General features: G+C 43.1%; 1 protein-coding gene and 1 long non-coding RNA gene across 3 annotated transcripts in view; one reads left to right on the plus strand and one right to left on the minus strand.

Annotated features, from left to right (window-relative positions):
• Positions 1–1148: 1148 nt before the first annotated feature.
• The window catches only part of LOC114145903 (disabled homolog 1-like), a 66592-nt gene continuing 42697 nt past the window's right edge, over positions 1149–25043 (plus strand). Inside the window, exon 1 of one of the 2 annotated variants that reach the window (XM_028019575.1) lies at positions 1149–1622. The gene's annotated coding sequence lies outside the window, so the exon portion shown is untranslated. The remainder of the gene's footprint in view (positions 1623–25043) is intronic. The other variant, XM_028019574.1, reaches the window with a different exon arrangement.
• On the minus strand, positions 9960–13273 carry LOC114145931 (uncharacterized). The gene is made up of 2 exons (XR_003595790.1): positions 13177–13273; positions 9960–10194 (listed from the first exon to the last, which is right to left on the minus strand). It is a non-coding gene; the product is annotated as an uncharacterized LOC114145931 (long non-coding RNA).

The following is a 25043-nucleotide window of genomic DNA, read 5'->3' on the forward strand; positions in this document are numbered from 1 at the left end:
AAATATCAACACTTTCCAGATTTCTATTTGTATAGAGACGTCGAAAACCACACTTCCAATTCTCTCCACTTTTCGCAACGGTGGCCTACTTTTCGTCAGCCTATAAAATCAAAGTCAAACATGCCAAGGTGTGTGTGTTTGGAGCGGAGCCGTAACGTTGGGACCGCATTGCTTGCATTAAAGACCTAAAAGTCTGCGTAAAGGTACGAATCGCTGCATGGGATATCTGTATAGGAATGCTCCCAGCTGTGAGCTGTGTGCTCCCAGGGCGTCAGTCCCTCCTCATCCCAGCACAGCAGTTCTCCGTCTCTTCTAGAAGCTGTCAGGACCCCCTGCTGCTCCCCCATAATGCACCGGCAGCTCTGTCCGGCACCCCGCGGAGGCCAGTCTGCAGCCAGCGGTGTGCGCTTGTCTCAGACAGTTCTATGCTGTAGTGTCAAAGGGCCCGACCTGGATGTGGAAGACCCCCATTCATTGAGCGGACCATCAAGGCAGGTGATCATTAAGGTGCCCCCACACCCCCACCATGTGTGCAGTGTCGCAGTGATTGAACCTGGCATGCTCCCCTCTGCACCTTTAACCCTGGTAAAGGGAGGGATGGAATTGAAATCAATACAGCGTATGATGAGGTGACTGGACTGGGACAGGGGTGAGTGGGGGGGGGAGGAGATATGGGGGGGGGGGGTCTCCTACGTGATGGATGGCTGGTTAAAGGAGGGATGATCAATGACCCTGATGGATTGCTTTTTGGGAGGGTCTTCAGAAATGAGATGGATCTCTGCTCCTTAAAAACAGATTGTCCTCTGGAGGACAGCGTCTCTGAAGTTTGCAGAACAGCCTGTGAAGCTGGAATATTATTCACTTTACTTCTTTGTTGTGCTGATAAGTGGCAACTGGTCCCTCCTCCTCTCCAGAATCCTTTTATTTTTCTGAAATCTTTAATCCCTTACGCCCCCATCCCCCAACCAACGAATGCCCCCCCCCCCAACCCTCCTCATCCCTTTCTCTCTCTATATATTATTCTCTGTGCATTTTAATTTTTTCCCGTCACCGGGGGCCCAGTTCTCCCCGCCTACTCTCCTCTTTTTTTTCTTTCTTTTTTTTTTAGCCTGAAAGTGGAAATGCAGAGCCAAGAAATAGTTAATCTCTCGGGCTGCCGCTATGATTGGCCGCTGTATGCTGCGCTTCTGCCTCCTTGAATGAGAAACAGGGGTAACCAGGCAACTTCAGAGCTGGAGAGGAGAAGAAGAAGAAGAAGACGCAGAAGAAGAAGGCAAAGGGATGGAAAAGGAGGACAAGACAGAGGATTTCAGAGAGATGGGGAGAAATTCTGAGCATGCATAGAGGGAAAGTCATTGTGATTTCACCTTGTGCGTCCTGTAAAACGGAACTAAAACATGGATTTTCTTAGACTCGATCTCTCCTCCTCTTCCCACCCCCCAACTCTCTGTCTCTCTCTTTCTCTCTCTTCCTCCTTCACCGTGGGGGGAGAAAATAGAGCGCACAAATGAAGTGTGTGCGTGTGGTGGTGGGACACACAGATGTGGATTAAAACGCATACATGGGACTCTTCAGAGAGGAGCAGCCGCTGAGAGCGAGAGAGAGGGGGGGGCAAAAAAAAGGTAAGTGGCGCCTTCGTTTGTGACTTTCTCCGTCGCCGGCTAGTCTTTGAGAAACTGTGGAGAGCTGGGTGAGGATGCTGAGCCGACGCGTCGGGATTGTATGCGCTGCTGGATGCCGCTGATCGGGGCTCCTGCTGCTGTTGCTGGTGGTGGTGGTGGTGCGGGGGGAGAGACGGGCTGCGGACCGGTCCGCTCTGGCCGACTGAGACGCATGGAGGAGAAATGAGACATTTATGCGCTCGGAAATGCAGGCGGAAGCCCGATGCGTGATTGCGCTGGGGCTGGATGTGGAGTCCTGTGTAGCGCCTGTCAAACAAGCTGCTGTCCCGTATTGGACTGCGCAAACATCAGAGGCTGACATTTTTTTTGCCCTGTTCGTATGATTGACGTACATGAGCCGAACAGCGCGCGCGGCCCTGTTGCTTCATTGCTCCAGGCGACAAGATTTCTTCTAATCATACAAGTATTAGGAAAAAAAAAAGGGTTAGCCCCCTCCACCTCCTCCACACACACACACCCCCCTACACACCCCTCTGCTCCACAAATATTCAAATGAGGAGATATTCTGCTGCAACAGCAGGAAGTCATCTTCAAAGGCACTGCATGTTCACGCGCTCTGACGCTATAGGTGAACGGCTGAACGATGACGCAGAACCTCGGGAGAATCATTGATTTCAGTGCAGAAGAGGGTTAGGGGGATGGGAGGTGGGGGCACGCTGTGAGGACCTGTGGACGGGGAGCGCGTCTGTTCACCGACGCAGAAATTGCGCATCTGTTAAAGCCGGTGGGGCACGAGTCTCTCTCCGACTCCCGCGAGCGCCTCTGAAAAGTTTCGGATGGAGGTAAAGATTCATCCTGTTCAGCTGACAGCCCACCAAGGAGGCCCCAGGGGCGGGCAGGGGCCACCCCATTAAATTTGTTGTCCCCTTCAGGCAGACAGTTTTATATGCTTAATATTTTTGTGCGTGAATTAAATAGAGAGAGAGAATGGGCAAGAGTTGATGGGCTAAAACTGCTCATTTATTTATTTATTATTCTAATTAGCAGTTTTGTATTTAAATTAATCAATATATTTGATACAGTACGCAAAGTATTTTAATCTATACATATTTTCATTTGACAACTGAATCAATGAATAGACATATGTTGTAGTAGTAGACACACCTAATTGTGCCTTTGGGAATCAGGATGCTGTGTGTTAGCTACAGCTAGCTAGATTAGAAGGATGTGGGCGACAGGGCTAATGCTAATGCTAGTTTTCATTCCCTACCCACAAAAATTGTCTTAGCTTATGCAAATTGCAGTAGATTGGTAGAAACACCTGCACACCAATGGATAGAAATGTATAAATGGTTTCATGAATGCTAGCTTGATAAAAACCAGCCTCTTGTTCAGCGCTATTTACTCCGTACAGAGCAGCTGGGCCTCTGGGCTATGGAGAAACAAATCTGATCTGATTTTAACCAATCGCTAATGTTGGTCCGTGACATACCGGAAATTGAATGCGCTGTTAGCTTGCTGAACTGAACAACTGTGTTTGCATTGTCATAATAATTGTACAATAATTTTGAATATTTAATATTCTCCAATATTTTTGCAACACAATATGGACATTGTCACCTTCTTAAAATAATGGCCTAAGTCAAAAAAAAATGATTGCTCACTTTTTATTGGCAAAATATTAGGGCAGCACCGATTGGCGTTTTTCTGACTGATCACCGACTTTTTAAAAAAGCCCGACCTGCCGATTTCGATTTTGGCCGATATCAATTTATTTATTTTTTTGTCTGAAATGTTCCTCAATAAAGCGAGAAAGTTGCTGAATTGGCAGCAGTGGGGTCATATTCTGTACACATGCAAGAATGACCTGGTGGGCCGGTCTGTCAGTCAAACCTCTCTGAAGGGAGAGCAGAAAAGGACAGTGGTTGATTTTTAAAACTTTTGCTGAGGTAGATAAAATCGGTGGATGACATCAGCTTCACCTGTAAAAATCGGCCAATCCCCGATCTCTCAAAATTAAGGAAACTGGCACAGATAAATCGGTGCATCCCTACAAAATATATTTTTGGCTAAATATAACTTAGGCCATTATTTTAGTAAGGTTATCATATACACTTGTCATTTCTGAGAGTTTCTTCCTTTGTAGACGCACTTCCCCCATAATACATTTTATTATTATTATTTTTATCAGTCTATCAGTAAACTTTGGAATCTCATGGGATCTCCACCCTCTCAAGATTAAACATGCACCAATCAGTGGGCAGGAGATCAGAATTGGCCAGTCTTTCCTTGATCAGCTCTGATTGCGGATTAGCAGGTCAAATCTAAAAAAAAAATCCTAAAACTAAGAATTCCCACTATTTTGGCCTAGAAACTCGTCAACCAACTTTAATGAACTTTGTTTACTACAAATATGATAAAAGTTAGGGACAGATGGTTTGATGCAAGGAAGTTGATGACCATACTTCTCTCTTATGTAAAAAAAGAAAAAACCAGGAACTGACAATAGGTACAAAAACGTTTTCAAAATGACTCTACTTACAGATTGAATGTTTTAGCATTTATCTTCTCTGTTTCTACTTGTTTGGAACTTTGTCTGGAAATCCCAACCAGCATGCGATCAAGAGCCAACATTACCAGTGCAACTGCAAAGTTCATTACCGAGCCATATGTCTCCCACGATGCCCCGTGTTTTATGCTCGAGTGCCTGTGTAGCAGCAGGCCCACATAAGATAGCCTGGGCCGCTTCAGTATAGTAACAGTATAGTGAAAGTGTTGAGCGTAGTAACAGCTTGCAGCCTTGGAGCCAGGATGTGGTCCAATAATGCTGCTGTGTAATGTATGCAGGATTCGTTGAAATGAAGTCATGCTGAAACGATGTCGTAGATTAGTTGGAAGGGAGCAAAGATTGGCATGCCAAAGTTCGCGGCCGCTTTAACCGGTCAGCCGAACTCCCCCCTCGCCCTCCTTATAATCTCCTTACTTAGGGTGTTTTGCCATGGATCATAATCTGCGCTCGCCGTCTCAGTTCTAAGATGTATGGATACACACACTCGCACTGCAATCTACACACACCGCGCAATTTTCAGTTGTCATCCCAAGACAGTTCTTCACAGGCCAGTGTGAGAGGCAGGGCTTAAGATGGAGCTCAACAAAACACTAGAGAGCATTAACTTCTCCAGTAAGAGCTTTTTTGTTGGGCCTCCCTCTGGAATCAAGACACTTAATTTAGCTCATGGCAGCAAATGCATCTCAGGGGAAATATATCTTATCCAATTAGGATTGTCTTTTTTTCCCTCCCCGTTTTGCAGTTGCTGTGAATTACTAAAAGTGGTTTTTCCCTTTTTTTTTTGTATCTGAGCATATTCTGGAACGATATTTTCAATTCAACATGACATTGTCTCTTGACTTTGAAATAGCTGGAGGCCTGGTCTTCTATCACCGTATACTCTTTTTCTTTCTCTCTCTCACATCAGACAAGTTTATATCTGCACGAACTCCCTCACGTTTACTCAACACTTAGCCTACTGAATGGATTTTCTTTACAGTCCTGGGATGACATGGAATGACTAAACTCATGGAAAGTGGCAGGGAGTTCCTGGTGATGGAAAACCAAAAGAAGAATAAAGGCAATTTTGGTAATTTGGTAATTACAAATGTGCGGAAAATTTGTTGATTTTCTGCTAACGTTGAAAAAAAAACAAAACAATTTTGTGGTTGAGGTGTTTCCATTAAATCAGAAGCGCAATTAAAATCACACATGATTACATTTCTTCACGTGATAAGTCATTAAAAAACTTGCCGCATCATCACCTTCCTACCACTTCCTGTCCTCTTCTTCGTCTTTTCCGGCAGTAGTAACAGCCGGTTGTTGGTCATGTGACTCGTGTGATTGAAGCGCGTACCTTGCAAAATGATATCGTCAGTGGAAATTTGCTTCCATGTTGCTTAAAGTTAAGAGGCTTTTTTACAGCATCTGAAAGCATAGCATAATCTGACCTTTGGGTAAATTTAAGGGAAGTCACATCCTGGGAAGACTGACAACTGCCTTAAATGTTCCCACAGGTGAATAATTTTTGTCACAGCTGAATGATTGGCTGTTGATTGTTTGGAAGTGACCTTATGACCTTTTGCCAATTTATTTTCAGCAGAAAGCCTTCCTGCTCTAAGGTCATTGGTGTTTTCTCCACCTTGTTACGGTGTTTAACAGGCACCTGTACTCTGTGGAGCCACAAACTATCTCAACAGCTGGTTGTTATGGGGGTTGTCACACCTGCTGATGATCACATTATCCTGAGCTTTGGTAATCACCACCTGGCTCCTGCAGTGGGAAAGTTGTACTCCGTTTACAATTTTTGGCATGTGTCTCTTGAGATTAGGTTCAATTTTGAAAATGAGCTTTTTGCTTTGGAAAAGACTAGAAAATATTCATCCAACTCTCTTGTATACATGCTTAGATTCAAATGGTTAGCTTATTTTTGCCAGGACTGTACAAGCAGTTTTAATGGACGGGCAAGATCATTTGTCATCCATTGTCTGAAGGGTCATGGTGGGTCTCCAGCGGTCATTGGGCAAGAGACGGGGTGCAACCTGGACAGGTCACCAGTACATACATAATGAGTTCTTGGTTATTATTTGGCAGTAGTTAGGTAATATGTGGCTGTTGGTGGATGAAGGTCAGAGGCTATGATGAGGAATTGCTCAGGTAGAGGTGCATAAAAGGGGTGAATGACCTTTATGGGGTCATGACGACTAAACGAGATGGGCACTACAAGATGAGATGTTGGAATTATATAAGGGGCATTCAATTTTCACTTTGATGTAGTAAAATAAATAACATCATACAGTCTTAAAGTAACATCTAAAGGAACAAGTTGAACCTCTAATTGGATAAACATGTCTACTAAAAGTAAGGGACTTTTAATTTGAAGTCTGTTAAAGGTACACCTACCAAACTAATTAGCTTCTTTGCCTGTTCTCATTGTTTTGCATTTAAGACCAGAACAACAGGTACAACATGTCTACAGAAGTCTAGATTGAGATGTGTGCTGGATTAAAAACTTAGACCAAGGTTGAATCGGCAGCCGTTTGCAGAGAGCTCATCGATGTGGTCGTCTTTTTTCCCCACAATGCTTCTGTTTTAAACCCTGTTTGTTTGAAAGTAACCTGTGATCGGCCTTGCGCTTATTAAAGCAGCGACCTGATTGAAAATGAACTTTTTCCACTCAAGATGTGTTCAGTGCTGATTGGAGTCAGAGCTATAAATACCTGCAGCCACTTGCCAAACACCAGAAGCTAGCAGGAGTGGATGTTTTCTTACCTTAGTAACAACTATTTAAGCGTGAAATTTATGCCTCATTTCATGCCTAAATAAAAATATCTTCTGAATTTTCTGAAGATTCTTATACGTTTTAATGAGTAGATAATAAATCCCCAACTTAAATGTCAAACTTAATATTGGACTTCCTAATTTTAGCCCATTCAAACAACAGAAACTTAAATGCTCATATCTATTGGATACAGCGCTATGTAGGGGAAATTAGCCCAATGGCGTCTGCTAAAAGTAAAAAAATTATCACGATTAAGGCTGCCAGCTCTAGCATTAGCGTTAATTGCTTTCCATCAGTCTGTTCTGCATCTAGCAGACAAAAAGCAACATAGTCTTGTGAAACTGTGGACATTTAGAATTCAAATAGTGCTATATTACAAAAAAGAACATTTTTGCTTAGCCTTTTTCTTAAATAGCTAAAGTTAGCTAAAAAAAACATACACATACTCCTACTATGCTAGCTGTTAGCCACCCAATATTGAGAATTTCTCTGCGTTTCTTGCAAAATGACATTTTTACTAATAAAGAGAAGAAAATATATCAGGTTCACAAAAAGAACGTTGTTAAAGTACACATAAGAATCAAATTTATATATAAACTGTAGGTAAATGAGGCAAGAATCATTCAGTCAAGATATGAGTGAAATATTTGTAGCTGTTTCTCAAACTAATGTGGTTTTAAATATGAAAATGCTCTTTAAACCTTCGGTTTTCTTTTAAATATAAATGTTTAATAAATCCATAATCCCAGACCTATAAACAGTAAACACTAAAATAGCCTTTGAGTTATTTTAACTCAAGTGCTTGTTTAGTGCTGGGACAAATTTTGCAATGTCAGTGACTATCAAATAACCGGTGCTGGCATATTTTTCACATCTTGTCATTTTCACCCTTTCTTCTGTGTTACCTAAACATCTGCCAGATAAATGATTTCGTAAACTAGCTTTGCCAACTGTTAAATTTCAAAATGAAGAGTCTCAAACATACATACAGCATGTCAACCTTAAAACACTCACCTTTGTATTCATAGAATTTTAGCTTAGACCAACACAGGTAACAGAGCACCTCGTGACTTTTTCCATGTTCCCTTTTTAAACTGCGTGCGACTCAAACTAACAAGCAGGAACGCAAGGTATCAAACTTAATATTGGAACATGGCTAAATAAACATTTTGTTTTCCAAAACACAAACACCCCATTAGAAACATAATTTCAGAATAAAATTGGAGAAAGGTTGACTATTTACTTCCCCCACGGAATACAGGATATTACCCTGTCTGTCTTCCCTCTGTTCATAATGAGGCTGAAAATTGCAACTCCATTTGTGTTTTGTGTCGTATTAAATACGAATTTACACAATGCCTCGCCGGTATCCAATCACGCAACTAATATGAGGTTTGCAGTCCTTCACCTGTATCGCAGTTATTCTGCACTACCCATTGAAATAACAATAACGGAGTTGATATCGCCTGAATAATCAAAGAAATTTACCAGTAATTGCTTATAATCAGTGTCTTTTTTTTCCCCTTTTGTCACATTTTAGTTGGATGTAATCAGGTCAACATAGAAATATCTTTAAAGTATGCAAAAGGCTCGGTGAGCTCGACTGTTTTTGCACCTCTGCGTTACTTATTTCAGTGACCCTGTCGAGTCGATGAACGCGCCTCGACCCCGACACCATACGTTGTGTTATTGGAGTCAAATGGGGCAATGAATTGCCAGCCCATTGCACAATTGCCTCCACTGCGCAGTGAGCCCTGTGCGGTGGTGTGTAACATCTGGAGAGGGAGCGAAGTGTTCGGCGTGAAGCCGGGGGTGTCCGCCCCGTCCTCCTCCTAGTCAACCACTGCCCCTCGCCCCCATCTCCTATCGCCTCACTTCCAGTGAAGCGGGCATCTTCAATGCATCAATGACACCAGCCGTCACAAGGGGCATGTAGCACGCCAAACCAATGATTCATTAGGACTCAATTACCTGGCAGGCACGGGGCGACCCGCCATATGCCTGAAGGTTCGACAACAGTCTGCATCCCCCCTCCCCTCCATGTTCAGCTGCGCCCTCAACCATCTTTGGTGCCACCGTCGACCCAAGACGGTCGGAGTCGTCTACGCGAAGGTCTCTTGAAACAGTTCGGCGGTTGAGATTTCAGTGCTTTCCCGTCCCCGGCCGTGCGGTTTCTGAGCTGGAAATAAGTCACAATGACCTTCAGCTCAACTCGTGGTGCGCCAGTTGGCACCGAATGAAATACTCATTCATCTAGTGAAGTAGGAAACTGTGGAGCTGCAGATACTGTAAATCTTAAGAAGTAAAGAAAGGCTCCGCTCTGTATTGACTTTGCTTCCTTTGCCAAGAGGCGCCTTGGGCTGCCGACAAGATCTATCCGCCCTCAAATCTAATTTCTCTTCTTATCTGTGCCAAGGTAAAGGACCCTCAGCCCCCATTCCCCAAACATACACACACACACGCATCCTGATGCGAGCGCACACCACCCAAAAAAAAAAAGGCACCCACGTGTCTATATTAATGTAATTAGACCAGATTGGAAAGCCGCCCTTAGGCTGACTGACACAATGAGCTCCAGCCCAGATATGTGATAGAATATGAGACGATGTGGCATGTGCACACACGCAGTCATATTATTTCTGTCGACGGGTTTGAGCTCTCATGTCACAGGGTTACGTTAATGATTGACGCTTTCAAGGAAAACGTCGCGTGTATTTACAGACAGCGTTTTACATTACCGGTCTTGAAAGGTAAAAGCGGCGGGCTGACCACCTCGCCTCACCCACCCAGTCTGAAGAGTTTAACCTCTGAGCTCATTACGAAATGAAATCACAGCCATAAATATCACACAATACATAGGCAATGAGGTTTTATGGATTTAAAAATGTATGATTAATTAAACTAAACTAAAGTTGAGCTCTACATGAGAGAGTAAATCAGAACCATTGGAATGTAATATGAAAACCCTTTATACAGTATTTCCAGATAATAGGCATTGAAATGGGCATGTCTTGCATGTTTCGGGGGGTTTATTAAGGGATAAAACACATCACTCCTTGTAGATTAACAGAGATACTTGAACTGGATCTCGATCATGGCTGATTCAAACGGCTGGAATCGAAGTCTTTGACTGAACTCCACTTGTGATATTTGTTTCTTCAGCTGTTTGTGATTTTACATCTCATCCGTTCCCAGCAAGCTGTAGCGCTGCCGACCTGCTTCCATGCACACAGCTTGTAAAACTGCAAGATAGTGGGACAATTCAGAGTTTCCCTTATCAATCTGAACATTTTTCACCTTTTATAGTGATTAGGACAGTGAAAAGAGAGACTGTATTGGCTGCTGGAGTTTCCTAGGCTTTCCATTCTGGAAAATACGTATTATCCCATCTTTAATTGTGCTGTGTTTAAAATAAAGTGCTACGTTTAGGAAGCAGGAGAACAACTTTTTATCAACACATTTAACTTCGTATGTCATGTGCCAAAATATCAACAAGATATTACAAAAACCGTGGCAGGCTAACATGCTAGCATTAGTGCAGAACCTTCCCCAAACTCTAGTCTGTACATATTTCGAGAGTAATAATAGCTTTGTGGATGCTCACCTATGAGTTTCTAATTCTTTGCATTGCAGCTCGGCCACAGACAAATGTTACCAGGGTTTCCCCCAGAAAACTAGCTAAGCCCGGTGGTCGGGGCGTCAAGGCGGTCCACCGGTGGTCCACCGTGTTTTTGTATTAAAAGATGTTAAGTAGACAGGAAATGTAAAAATATTACTGGGTAATTATATGTTACGGGAAAACATCGCCAGTGAAACGCTATCTAAACCCACAACTAGTCTTAAAAACAACAAATCAAAAAATACAATTAAACTGATTATCAATTATTTGCACTTCTGTTTGATTCAAATTAAGTCAGCAGCTCCATAAGGCCCCCAGGGCTTCAGGGGCCATAAATGCTAATATTTTAACACAGAGCACAGATACATAAATGTAACATTTGTTTGTTGAGATGATCAATGCTGCTGAATTTGATTTAGTGGTGTCAGCACATAAATTAAAAGATTTTAAATTGCTTAACGCTTATATGTAAGATTTTAAGGAGCTGGCAAGTTTACTTTGTAAAAGTTCAAAGAACAATATTCATAGTTAAGCCCTTTTTCCACTTTTGCATTAAGCTGGATCGCAACGTAAAGCGAAGTCTTGCTAAAGCTACCGAGGTGCTGATGTTTTTAGCAGCACGACTGGCCCCTATGTCAGATTCTGAGTATTATACAGCCTTGGACCGGCCCTGCAATCGTTAAACCCGCTGCACTGCGCAGAGACGCTCAACAAACGGGAGATTTAATTTAATGCTGCTAATGTGGCTTTAGTAGCTCTTCAATTTCGTGTCTGTTGAGTTTTTAACAAGGGGACACAGAAACTATTTTGGTTGGTCCAGCTTCTCAGATCTCCGCGCGGCCGCGCACATTACCTCTGTCTGAGTAAGTGGACAAAGCATTTGATATGGTTTGATGCATCATAACCGGAAAAATAATACTAAAAATCCGTGGTGGTTGGTGGTGATATTTGAAGGGTGGGCTAGTATATATATATATATAAAAATAAATGTATACTGTGAGGCGAGGATTAAATATCTTCACCTGGCTGAACCTGCATGATGAGGTCAGCTCTGGTTCGTTAACCACTAACGCTCCGGCCAACCGGGACCACGGACATAAACTTTATCAGTGTAGACAGAGCTACATGTAAAAGATGTAAAAGCCGCACAAAATTCTTTATCCACAAATATAAATCCTTCTCACTGCTCGCTCAACGCACCTCTGAAAGCCACTACAAGTTATTCCTGAGGTTTACATAAAGCTGCACAGCCAGAGCTAACGCGGTGGGGTTTAAACTCCTACCGTGATCACAAACTCCGGAAAGAAACATAATTCCTCACAGGGGATTGATGTAAATATCCATACAGGTCAGCCTGTGTCCAGTTTGAGTGAAAGGAGGCGCGTGCGATCCGCAAAGAGGTTAACTTAATCCAACTGCTGCAGCGAATGAGGCAACGCGCAGAGGCGCCAGCGGTGTGATTGGTCCGGCTCTAAATGCATAAACTATAAGCCTGTCTTCTATAAACATATCTTTTAGCTTTTAGGAATAAATCTGCTCTGCCAGTGCAGATTGGCTCAGAGCAACAGAGTCACTTGCAATACGGCTTTAAAAAACAAAAAAAACAAACAAAAGCGATTTATTTATTTTTTTTCCCTATAAACATAAACAAGAAAGGCTTAGCCTGGCGGTGAGGCTAGTAAAGCATGGCGGGCCGCCAGGCCTGTAATATACTGGGGGAAGCCATGTGTTACTGATTATTTTTTCTACTTCTACCATTAGGTAAGAAATGAAAATCAGAATAGGCACCATTTTTTTTAGAACCTGGCCCTGAAACATTAAAAATTGTTTAATTTATTTGATAGAAAGGAAATGATTAACTCTTGTTTGATTTTGAGAGAAAAATTAAACTACCTATCATTGGGCTATGGCAACCAAAAAATAAATAAATACATTTCCTACTCAGCCCAGCTTGATTTTAAGTTAGAGTTGGAGGCACGGTTTCCTCCAAACTGAATTGGAAATTTGTGCTTTCCTTCAAAAATGTGGATGAGTTTGCTTTTTATAAGTTGTTTCTAAACTTGCATCTAAAAGAGTGACAGGTTTGTGTTTGTACTTTATTAAGCTCAATTTGACTTTAGACACTCATATAAGTGCACAGAAAAGCATATTTGCTGTCAATCAGTATTATGTTTTGCTAAAATAACTCTCATAAATTAACTTGACGGCTGCTAATTTGCCTTCCGCCGTTTTCGTTTTCCTACGCGGCATTGAGCCTCCTTCCTTCTAGAACTTTCGGAGCGACGCGGATTGGTTCGAGGCCGCGGCTTTCAAAGCGACGACTCCCTGCGTGCCGCGAAACATCTTTTCACGTCTTCTCAAATTAAAGCAGAACCTCTCCGAGCGCCAGCAGCCGGCGAGCCCCGTCACGAGAAAAGCAAATCAACTTCAGCCGAGAGTCGCTCTGCCCCAGTTGTAGACATGTGCGCCGACCCGACTGCGCTCCTCCGGCGTTTTCACCGCGTTACCCAGAAACGCGTGACCCAATTTGCGGCCTCTCCTCCTCATTCATCTGCCGCCACAGACGCGCGGCAGGAGACTCCGCGAGCGGCGGAGCATTCATCACCTCTGAGCGGCATGGTCCTCCGCTTGCTCCGCGAGCCGAACCTCCGCGGACGGGAAGGGCGGCGGCGGCTCCATCTGCGGCTCGGCGTGAGAGAGGCAGGGATGCGTTCGAGGACCCGTTTGTGGTTGTGTTTTATGAAATATGTAATCAAATAGGAGCTTGGCAGCATTTTTCTTCCGCTGACAGTCAATTTAAATATTGTATCTGCCTGCTGCAGTGCTTCTTCGGTACCCTGGAGGTAATTGAGGCGTTGAGTTCGGCTTGTGGAGCTTTTTTCCTTCCTTATGGGGTTTGAATTCCACCAAAACAATTGTGTGTTTTTTCCTTCCTCTTTTTTTAAAAGAAGCAATTTGTTTCCACTCGCTTTTATGCATTTTTATAATCAAGATAATTAAATTATAACAAATATCCATTGGTAAAAGGATTATTCATAACAAAAGTAATAATAACTTTATTTATAAAGCGCTTTCAAAGACATACATTTCCTGGTACATTTATTTACTGATCCGTTTGCAGAAATGGCACCAGAATGTTTGCTTTGAAGCAGTGCATCAAGTTGAGACACGTCACATGCGCAGATCATAAATCGAATGGAAGGAAAAGTAATCCCTGGGCAAAGGGTGGATTATCTTGCTCCGATACCCCGGGGGCAAAGAATTATCCCTCTCGCTCTGCCAAAGGATGGGGCCCCGGGGCCTTATTTCACAAGCCAGCTTTGTTCATCAATACCATGCAGTTCCAAAGGGAGCCCATCTTAAGATTTAATCAAGAAGGAAATGATTTGGTTTGGATTTATGTTTTGAATTTACCTCATTTAAAAAAAGAAAAGAAAAGAAAAAACTAGCTAAACTAGCTTTTGATTATTATTATTTTTTAAATTAAACAAGATGTGATTCATTCCATCAGGATTGCATGTGATTGTAAACACAAAATATATAAAGTGTATTGCAAAAAAACAAAACAGCTTCACGTTGACCCAGGGCAAACTGGGGTCCGGTATGAAGAAGATCAAAGATGGTAAAACCCGGTGACGACAGGTCATAGGTCAGGCAAAGCAGGTGAAGTGTCTTGACCAAGGACACAACAAAGGAGACAGACAGAGCGGGATTCAAACCAGCAACCCAGCAACTAGGGGATGAATTCCCACCACCATCGCCCCAGTTCATCTCATCTAGTCAAGCTAGGAGATGATAAATCAAAGCACCAGCCAACATGGTAACTTTGGAGGAGCTGCAGAGATCCTACTTTGTGGTGGTGGTAGGAGTGTGTGTTGTAACTGGTGGGTTGCTGGTTCGAATCCCACTCTGTCCATCTGTCGTTTTGTCTTTGGACAAGACAATTCACTGCCTTGACTAGTAGTGGCACTCATGACTCACCTTTGTCAGATTGCCCCAGGGCAGCTGTGGCTGCAGTCCAGTAGCTTGGCACCATCGGTGTGTGAAGGGGTGTGCGTGAACGGGTGAATGGCTGAATGCAGTGTGAAGCGCGTTGGGGTCTTCTAAACTAGATAAAGGGCTGGACGAGTACAAGAGATTTACCATTTAGGTAGGCGAATCGGTCAGCAGGACAACTGTTAGTCATACATCCCATCGTCACGTAAGACTAAGAAGAATTAAAGCTACTGGTGAAACAAAGCCATAAAAACTTCTATACGCAGTTTGCAACACAGCAAACATCTGAAACAAAAAGCTCTGGAGTCTAAAATGTAACTTTTTGTGGGGGTTTACATAAAGTCTCAATAACATACCCTGAAGTTTGCGGTTGCTCCCAATGTCGCTTAGCAGGCCTAAAGCTCTGCTCCGGTTCGGGCCTTTGCTCGCTTCCTAATTACCCCGGTTTGCGTCTTCGCCGCGCGGCACCAGCAGGGAAGAGCGCCGCCGTAGTTTTGATGCCGAGCTGCGTCGAACAACAAGCATCTGGCACAGCGGCGGCAAGCGGTCAGCATGACGTCTTCTGACGAGACCCTTCAGATCACTTTTCATCAGAGCGTCGCAGTCGGAGGCTACCCCCGACACTTTGCTTTAATCAGCCGTCAAGTGTCACATTCAGAGGGCCTCACTCCGGGGGGTAGGGGAACTTTCATCCAGCCTCCGTTCCGGGTTTATACAAAAACAAGTGAAAACAGAGGGAGCGGCGGGAGCTGCGCCAGACCCTGACCTTGCGACGCCGTTGTAATGAGAAGGAGGCGAGTGTATCACTTATCATTAGCGGCATGATTAGGTGCCAATGGGCTGTGCCTGCCGCGGTTTGAACCCTCCGCTCGGCGACAATCCCAAGAGTGCGATAACATATGAGATGACAACAGTTTCACACCCAGATTCACACCTCCCGCGGTTCCATACGTCGCGGCAGCCTAATCACTCATGTGAGATTAATGAGAGAAGTTGAGGTGTGGTGGGACGCTCACTAATTACAAGCTCACACACTGGATTGTCACCAGGGGAGCAGACGGTTAGCGTGTGCTTTGTGTTTGTGTGTTCCTCTAAGCGTGTTTTAAAGTGGGTTTTTGTTTCACGAAAACAAAAACAAAACAAAAAAAAAAAAACTGACGGTTTCCAGCGGAAGAAAATGAGCAACATCAAAGCTTCTCTCAGGAGAAAATGTACGAAAAAAAATAAAGGCACTTTGTGGGAATAACGGTGCGGCAAAAACAAAATCAAATCAACTCAAAATGCCGCTGAACGGAAAGGTAACGAAAGCGCCTGTGTAAATTATTTCATTTCTTCCTGTGCGCAGAGCCACCCGCGAAAAGAACAAAACAAAAACAAAACAATGGAGTCGTGAAAACGCACAAGCAGCTCCGCAGCAACGTGTGTTCGACAAGTTTTTCTTTGAGCGATGTTGCTCGCTTTTTTTTTTGTCAGGCGTTCTGGTTGGACACCTTAAATAAATGAGGACTTCTATCGCTGCAACAAACCCCCCCAAAAACAAGGAAGATTTTCCAAATCCAAATCCTAGCAACTTATTCTTTTAGTAGAAAAATATAAAGTTGTGTTACTGCCTTCAGACCCACATTACGGAAAAACTGTTTATCCATCAAGTTTCCATTTATTTGATTTGGAGCCAGACATTCAGCTTTCAGTCACCAAATAAATCCAGCAGCCCAGTTTTACTAACCCGCTTGGATTAGTATCAGGTTGTAATTATTAAGAAATAAATGTGCAAAACTTCACATTTTGCTTTCGACCCGATACCAAGTAAATATCCGGCCTGTATCGCTGACACCGATGCTTTTTTATTTAAGTTTGAGACATATTCAAACTTCTGACCTGAAGGTCATTTATCCTTTTTCCCGTGTTCAAACCTCAAAGTTTCTAGGTTTGTACAAAATACTTTGACATATTAACATAATTCGTGTGCATTGTTTTCAAAATAAAGTGAAAAAAATAATTTGAGAGCAAATCAACAAATCTTTTCCTAAGGCAGAGTCGAGAAACTACGACGCAAAAAAAAAAGAAAAAGATTTGAAGAGACAATATGAAGCTAAAGTTGTGATCTTACCACACTAGTATTGATCCGATACCGACTTGGTATCGATATTATCGATCTTTCTGACCGATCCGCCACCTCTAATGTCAAGTTGTTTGTTAAAATTACAGTGTCCTGAAAAAAGTTCTTGGTCTGTAAACACAATTTGTCACCATAAATTCCCCAACTTTATGTAGTTCTGGACTTTGACTAGGCCATTCTAATTTCCCCCCCCAATCTAAACCATTTCATTTTAACTCTAGCCGTGTGCGTCAGGTCATTTGGAAGATACCAGGTGAAGTTTTCTAAGTTTGATTAAATTCATACAAAAAGGATTCATTGGTCTACTTAGAAAAATGATTATTCTGTTAATGAGTCACTTATCAAAGCACTTCTTTAAAAAAATTTATCCGGTACATGACGTTTTCTTGCTTTGAGGTTTATTTTCTCCAAAGTGACCTGTGGTAGCACGACATATGCAGTAATTAATCGGCATTTGTTTGTTTGTCTTTTTCTTAGTTTGTCCACTTTTGCATTGAAATTTTGCAGCTTTTAAATAGGCATGCGGCAATATGAAAATTTTGACCGATATCGATATTTGATATTAATATTGCTGCATTGGCCAAGTTCATCTAAAGCAAAATGATCACTGATGCTTTAGAGGCTTCTGTAGCTTATACCAAATCTTTTGAGTTTCTCCTCCATCCCCACATACTAGGCAGCTGATAAAACAGAAACCCAGCAAGGACATGTCTCATTTTAGACTTTTTTTTTTTGTTGTGCCAAACAAAGAAGCTTCAAAACCCAGAGCACAGCACTCTATTGTAAACCGCTCATTAAGTGAAACCGTCCTTCAGCTTCGCGCGTTTGATGCGTTTCGGCGTCGCAGTGTGACGGAAAAGGTAGATAAACAAAAAGTTTCCGTGGTGGTGCTTCCCCTCTGCTTCGTTGGTGCAGCTTCGCAGACTTCAGGTAATGTTTTTGTGCTCACCAGTTTTGATCATGCTGACTTTTATCTCAACAACACAAAGTCTCTGTAGTCACGTTCCCTGTCTACAGCGTTCCTGAGTCAAATTTGTGAGTTTTCTTTTCAATTTTTGGGTGGCACAAAAAGTCGAAACAACATTAAAAACAGCTGTTTGCTGTCGAGTTCAATGAAGAAAACTGCTTGTGTGTCTATTTTGTCCATGACTCGCGTGCGATTAAAGAGGACACCTTTTGGCTATTTATTTAGTTACGAGAGAACAGAGAGAGAAGGGGGGGAAAAGCCCTAATTGTCTCATTAATTACTCTTTGCATGAAATAATGACCGAGCCCTTGTGATTGCAGTTCTTTGTTGCTCAATAATGAAGGCAGAGGTGGGATGGCAGCAAAAGAAAACATGCTTCAGCCTTTTTTTTATTCACAGCATTATGCTAGAAGAGAGGGAGAAAAAAAAGGAAAAATAGGACAAATAAGAACAAAAGGCAGAAGGAGTGAGAGAAAAAAATGGTAAAAACAAAAGGGGGAAAAAAAATGCAGCATTAGGACCGATTTGTTTAGAGCGAATCAAAAAGAGAGCAGCAGAGACGGAGAAAGATTTGGCCGTGAAGTGTTTGCCCGGCCTGCTGGAGCCCACCCAGTTCTCTCTCTGACACCATCCCAGTGCGGTGAATAGGCTGTTTGACACACTGTTCAGACACCGAGACGCGGCACAACAACAAACCAAATCAGCAGCAAATTAAAGACTCCTCGGGGGAGGGGGAGCAGCAGCAGAGTATCGCCAGAGGTGTTCTGGAAAGCCAGGCCATGCCAATTAAGTGCTGTAAGACGGTTCCAGGAGCCGGTTCTCCGGACCTCCAGCACACGATGGGTGTTATTAGACGAATAGAACGACAGATTGTACAGGGTGTCTTTAAAAAGTCTTAAATTCTGGTAAAATTCTTCTAAAATTAAGGGTTTAAAATGTCAAATTTGTTCAAAAAAACATTTGTCATGGCTGGACTGTTTAATCTTACAGGGTCAAGCTCGATTTCTATCTGTTATTATCGCAAGACTTTTCTGTCACGTGTGCAGATGTCTTTTGTGATTTAGGTCAGTTGAGGCTAAATTTGACTACTAATATACCCTTACTGGCTAGAGTAGCAAGAGTACTGTATATTGCTACCCTAGCTATGAATATAGCCAACTGGGTTAGCAATAACTAGCAAGGGTATATTAACAGCTAGTTAATCAGTTATTCAGCTAGTGAGTCCGTGTCAAATGTAAAAAAGCTAGCTAGCTAAAAAGTTAGTTTTTTTTGTGATTTTTAAAAAAATTATTTATTTAGCTGGCTAGTTTTTTTATATTTGTCATGGGATAAAAAAATTTTTTTTTGAATTGGCTGTACGATGAAACGTGCATTTTGTGCATAAAAGGCTTACTTGTCTACTTGTGGGACTATTCTGTCACGCAGAAGTCTGAGTCATGTGCAGATGTCATCTGTGATTTGAGTCCCTTGAGGCTACAAGTAACTAGCTGCTGATAAACTACAATCTACTGTAGAGTAGCAAGAGTAGACTGCTTACCCTAGCTAGCAATATATCTAGCTAGAGTAGCAGTAGCTAGCAAGCTAGCAAGGGTATATTAGCAACTAGTTAGTTGGTGTCAGATGTAAACAGCTAGATAGCCAAAAAGTGAAATCATTGTAAATTTTTTCTTTTTTTTCTTTAGCTAGCAAGTTTTTTAAATACATTTTTAATGGCTTAGGAAACTTTTTAAATTTAGCGCCAGTTCGCTGGAAAGGTTCGTCTTCGTCACTGGCTCACTCCTGTTGCCAACGGTGCTACTTGCATTTTACTCAAAAAATCTTGGAAGCGCAAAGCTGCAAACAAACAAGAGACACAAACAAACACCTGAGATGTCAAAGTTTTGATGTGGTGACAACAAAGCTCACCAGAAAACGGTCGCCGCCGTTTCCACTAGCGCTGGTCTCAAGGCAGCATTTGGTGAGATACAAACTCTGAAGTTAGGGGTTGAGTGGATTTTAAACACCGAGGTCAAGCGCTAGTCTTAGCAGGTCTTAAATTTCGTTCACGATGGTCTTTAAAAGTCTTAAATTTGAGTTGAAGCCCTTAGAAACGCTGCTGTAAGCGCGGTCCTCTTGTCACACCGCTGTGCGCTTCTACCATAGGGAGCTGGTGACACTAGATTAGCCTGAATACGTCTGTTATAGTCTGTCCAATACAAACTTCCAACACAAGCTGCATTATTTGTGTCTCGAGGCCTCTAAAGGGAACGTAGCTCTTCATATCTGTCATATAGCCGAGGGAAAAAAAAAAACTTACTTATCCCCGGTTTTTGCTTCAGCATGAATAGGTGCTGATTATCCTGCAGCTGATCTGGGTAAGCGCTGCTGCAGCAGCACTTCAGAGGGCGGTGAGGGGCTGCCATGTTAAAGACGATCCTAACCGGGTGCACAGCTCCCAGGCCTGTGCTGACATAAATCAGCGCAGCAAAGCAACTGTGTGGCGTTGCTTATTTAGTTGCCCAGCTGCACTCAGTGAACCTGAAACAACGAGGGGCGCTGTTTTCGACTCAAATGAGTGCTTCCAGTGCATACAGTTAAGTTTTACTGTATGTTTTTTTTTTGTTTTGTTTTCCTTTTTCTTCACCTTTCATGATTGTACACTTGACTGTTCCACCGTCAAAGGTCCACCATCTTGTCGGAATGAGGCGGACCCAAACGGGGCGCGCATGAACGACCTCAGCAGTTCTCACAGGAGTACCAGGAGAAAGAGAGGTTGCTACTCGTCTACAACATTTCAGCGTCAGCATTGACCCCGAAATCAAATGTTTGATATAAAACTTTGAAAGAATTTCACTGCTTTCTGGTCTGTACTGGAGAGACGAGATATACCCGTTAAACTTGTTCCGCTTTTTGTTAGGATGCAGCCACAAACTTTACACAAAACAGCACATAATCGTGACGTGGAAGAAAAAAAATACTTGATTTTCAAACTGTTTTACATGTAACGGCTTAAAAGTGTGGCATGTAGCTGTCCAACCCGACTGAGATTAAGGTACAGAGAACATCTGTCAACGTCATTTTAAGCCATATATGTCTACATATATCCCATATGATTCAGGCCTGGACTTTGACTGGACCGTCCTAGCACATAAATATGGTTGCATCTAAACCAATCTTTTATATGTTGTTGGTATGTTTGAGGAGGTTGTCCTGCTGGATTGTGAACAGTCGCCGGAGTTTTAAGTCTCCAACAGCTTTTCTGTGCCAGCTGGTGTAAAACATCCCGACAGTATTATGCTACTTTATCGTGTTTTACAACGGTAAAACATGGTAGCGACAGCGTCCCCGATTTACACGCAGCGCTTGCAAGTGGAGCAACAGAAATTAAAGGAAGAAAGGTGGCGAGAAGGGGAAAGAAGAGGATGGGAGTAGACGAGAGAAGCATAGAGGGAGCACAAGACCAGTCTGCCTCTAAACCTGCAGAAAGAGGAAAAAAAACAAAACCAAGAAACCACAGCAGCAAACGACAATTAAAGCTGTATGTAGACCCAATCACACCCCAACACATAATTTGTATAAAAGAGTCTGAATCTAAACATCTGATGTTCTTCTTGCCATTTCTTCCATATTTGCTGACATATTTGAGAGCATTATTACCTGTATCAATATATTCTATTATAAACCTTTTACAACAGCTTCGTCCAGTTTGGGTGGACGACCATGTCTTGGCTTCTCGACTTCTAGGACAATTGGTTGCACTCGATTTTATTTAAGGGTATCAGTAAAATGAGAGCTGAATGCCGAAAGCAGTGTAGATTCTCGTTCTAACAGAATGATGTATTAGCACAAAGAGCTTCATGCCAGTCAACCACACTCTACTGTAGTCAGGAATCTAATTAGCCCAACGAAGGCACGTTAACCTTATCATGGATTTAATGGCAATTAGACGCGTGTAAGGCCGCTTACAAGTGACTTGAACTTATCCTTGATTGTGAGGCTGATAAAAGCTGATGCAGAGTAGAATATAAGGGTCCAAATTAATTATTCCACAACAGCGCAGATGAAAAGCTGCTTCTATTGACGGACGCAGCTGATTGCCACCGCGGGTGACTCTAGGGAACAAGGCCGGCTATACCTCGGAGATGGGCCAGGTTGTGACAGAACTGTCCCAGTCCATGAGCTGGGAGGCATTTTGTAACGAAGATGACCAGCGCGAGGTGCCAGAGCCGGTCTATCGGTCGAGCAAAACGCTCCAGCAGCTTCCCGGGGGCCACGCCACCCTTGGAGTGGAAGGCAGGAAAGATCCTTGGGAGAGAGCGGGCTTCCTTTATTCTCTAACAGGAGAGCGCGTGTGTGTGTGTGATCCGCAGGCCTGAAGCGTCCACGGTGAACGGAGGTTTAATTGGCCATATCCAGTGATAGATGGCTGTTCAACCTTTTGTTGCTCATCAGTGGCAGGATGCACCGAGGCTTGCTTGTTTCACAATATGAGGCTGATTGTGGGGTCTATTAAAAATCAGCCTCTGGAGGAGATGTCACTGTGCCGCGACGCCACAGCTTGAAAGGAGAAACTCCGGAATGATCTGATTTGAAGAAAGAAAAGAATTTAAGAAAAGAATCAACTCGCGCTCAGTTGATTGCCCATTATATCACGAAGGCAGTAAAAAAATGATTGAAAAACTGATCACACTTAATGAGTTATCTCTATCCACAGAGACATCCGGAGGGAGATAATTGACATTAATTATCCGCTTTTGTTTCTCGGCAACGTAAATCAAAGCGGGGAGGGGGGGGGAATCTCAGTTTTTATTTAATCGCAAACAAAAATCATCGTGTCAAGCAAATTCCTGATTGAATGGCGTGTACGTTAATGACATAATCGCTCCCTCACCGAACAATCCTGGCTGGTGAAAAAAGTTCCCTCTCTTTGTGCTCAAGAGTGATTGATGCGCTCAGCGGCTGGGAAGACGCACGTCAGGTTAAAGATACAAAATGCCTGTTTTTGTTCGGTAAACTGTGTGCAGGGGGAAGGAACTCTAAGTGAATCAGAAAGCAAACAACTCCGAGTATCGTCTCAGACTCTCTGGCAGACGGAGATGAAAACAGAAACGGGCCCTGACGGCAGGAAGCGGAGGATATCCAGGCGAAGCGAAACCGGCTTTGCTCGAGGAGGGCTTCCTTTGCACTTCACAGAGGAGGTGCCAAAGTGAGAGAGAATAAATAAATAAATAAATGGCCACTTTTGCAGCAGGGTTGGGGGCGGGGGGTGTTCTTTTGACATCCCCTAACAGTTGAGAGTAAGCTGGAAAAATGAGTGATGCTCGTTAACTCTGACCCAAATCCTGCTCGACAGTGGGAGCTGTTAGAACACGGAGCAGACTGGGGAGTCTGGGTGACCTAGATAGCATTGGCTCTGAAAAGCAGCCATACATCACATTAAGTCGCTCTTCGCTCTAATACAATGAGGCATATCTCTCATTGGTAATGAAAATTACATTCTGATAAGGTTCTTTGTGACACGGAGAATACCTCTCCGTCCGCCGACACGCCAATGCCTCGTCTGCCAGGACGGACTCTCGGCGTAGACTGCTCCTTCGCCGCTGGACCTGGGTGACATTATCAGACTTATGAGCGGACACGGACTGGGACACTATAGTCGGACGAATGCGAACTGTGACTCGTGGTGATGAGTCATCCTCGGTTACCAGCTGTTGACGGAGGAAATGGAACATGTCTGAGCAAAACAGTTCACTTCTTTTCTTCGTTGTTCAGCCGGTCGCTTTGTGGGTCGCCTCAACGGGTTTCATCTCGCGTCCCTCTTTGTCTCACCGGCTCATCTTCTTTTTCACATCATCCTAGAGCTCTCTTCATTTTGTCCAATATGTTCACTATCCTTCCTCTTCACATGCACAAATCATGTCAACCTCGTTCCAAAACTTTATCTACAATCCTTGTTGACCCAAGTCGGCCATTACAAATGCGCCCAAACCTTTGTTGGTATTTTAAATGAAGGGTTGTGGTTGTGGCACCGTCATCATTTGTAAATATGATGCTGGATTTAGAATTAGAATTGTGGCCCGAAAGCTCATGTTCAGTTCAGAGTTCATCAGATAACAGCATGGTTATTGGAGATTTCAGCTAGGCCAGGATGATGTTTTTCTATATATAATTTTGCTCGACTTCATTGTTCAGACATAAAAGCAATACAGGAAATTGTTGTTGCATGTAAAACACATCCAGTTCTCATTGAAAATTTCTTTCACTTCCCTCACTGTCCTTTTTATATCACTTCTGATTTAAAAAAGGACAAAATATTTGGACGATCCAGTGCAAATATCTTAGTACACTTGAAATAACGCAAAACTAACTCATGGGTAACTTTTCAGCAAGATATAGCAGCTTGTTTTAAGTCAATAATTCCTTTACATTGATGAAGAAGTACTAGTTCCATTGACAGATTGACATTGGAAAAATCATTTTCCCATGCTATAAGTGAAATAAGCTGCTAATGGAAATAGTACTTTGTTTTGTCTTATTTCAGCTATACTAATATATTGCACTAGAAACTAGACCAAAACTACTTGGTGTTTTTGCAGTAATTACTTGTTTTTGACTTGAATTTTACTTTCAGACTAGTTTGACATTAGAAGTGTTGACTTTTATAATCTTTTGTCCATGATTGAATGAAAGGTCTCCTGATACACCGCTAGTTGGTGCTTTCAGTTTCCCCGGTAGCTCTCCTTCCTGTCGTGGCCGTTTACAAAAGTCTTTCTGGGGGGAAACTGACAAGGGTCCCCCTTGGAAACAAACTTCCAACAATGTCACACAATGTCAGACATGACAGTGTACTCCCTGCTACTCCCAGTGCCCAGTTTCTTTTCTGTCCTCTCTTTCCCCGACAATGGCACCTCAACTCGCCAACCGAAGCCGCGGCAGCCGCCGTGCCAACTTGGCACGGCTTGGCCCGTGTCAGCGGCGGATGATTCAAGGGCATTAAAAAACAATGCGGGGGTTTCCAGTTCACGGTGCCAGGAGTGGCGCCGCCACCGTTTGCTTTGAAACAGCCTCTCCCCTCCTCTCCTGCTGTTGGACCCATTAGCAGTCCATCCTCCGAAAATTTGCTTTGCGTGCAACAGCAGCGCCGGTCATGGTTTGCTGTTCTGTATTTACTCATGAGCAGTACATAAAGTGAGACTGTTAAATATTTCACCAGAGGTCTTCTTCATGGGTGGCCGCTACAGCAGCGAGCATTAGCTGCACGCTCATTAAGGATTGATGATCAAGAAGAGATAATAACATCTTTGTTGATTTGTTAAATTGCTGCCCGCCATTTTATACGCGAGTACTGTAATGAGTGAACAAGGGAGCACGTGTCATTTTAATTTTTAACCACCTGTAGCTTAACATTTGT

This window comes from Xiphophorus couchianus, chromosome 6 (assembly GCF_001444195.1).
Source record: "Xiphophorus couchianus chromosome 6, X_couchianus-1.0, whole genome shotgun sequence".
NCBI classification, from domain to species: Eukaryota; Metazoa; Chordata; class Actinopteri; order Cyprinodontiformes; family Poeciliidae; genus Xiphophorus; species Xiphophorus couchianus.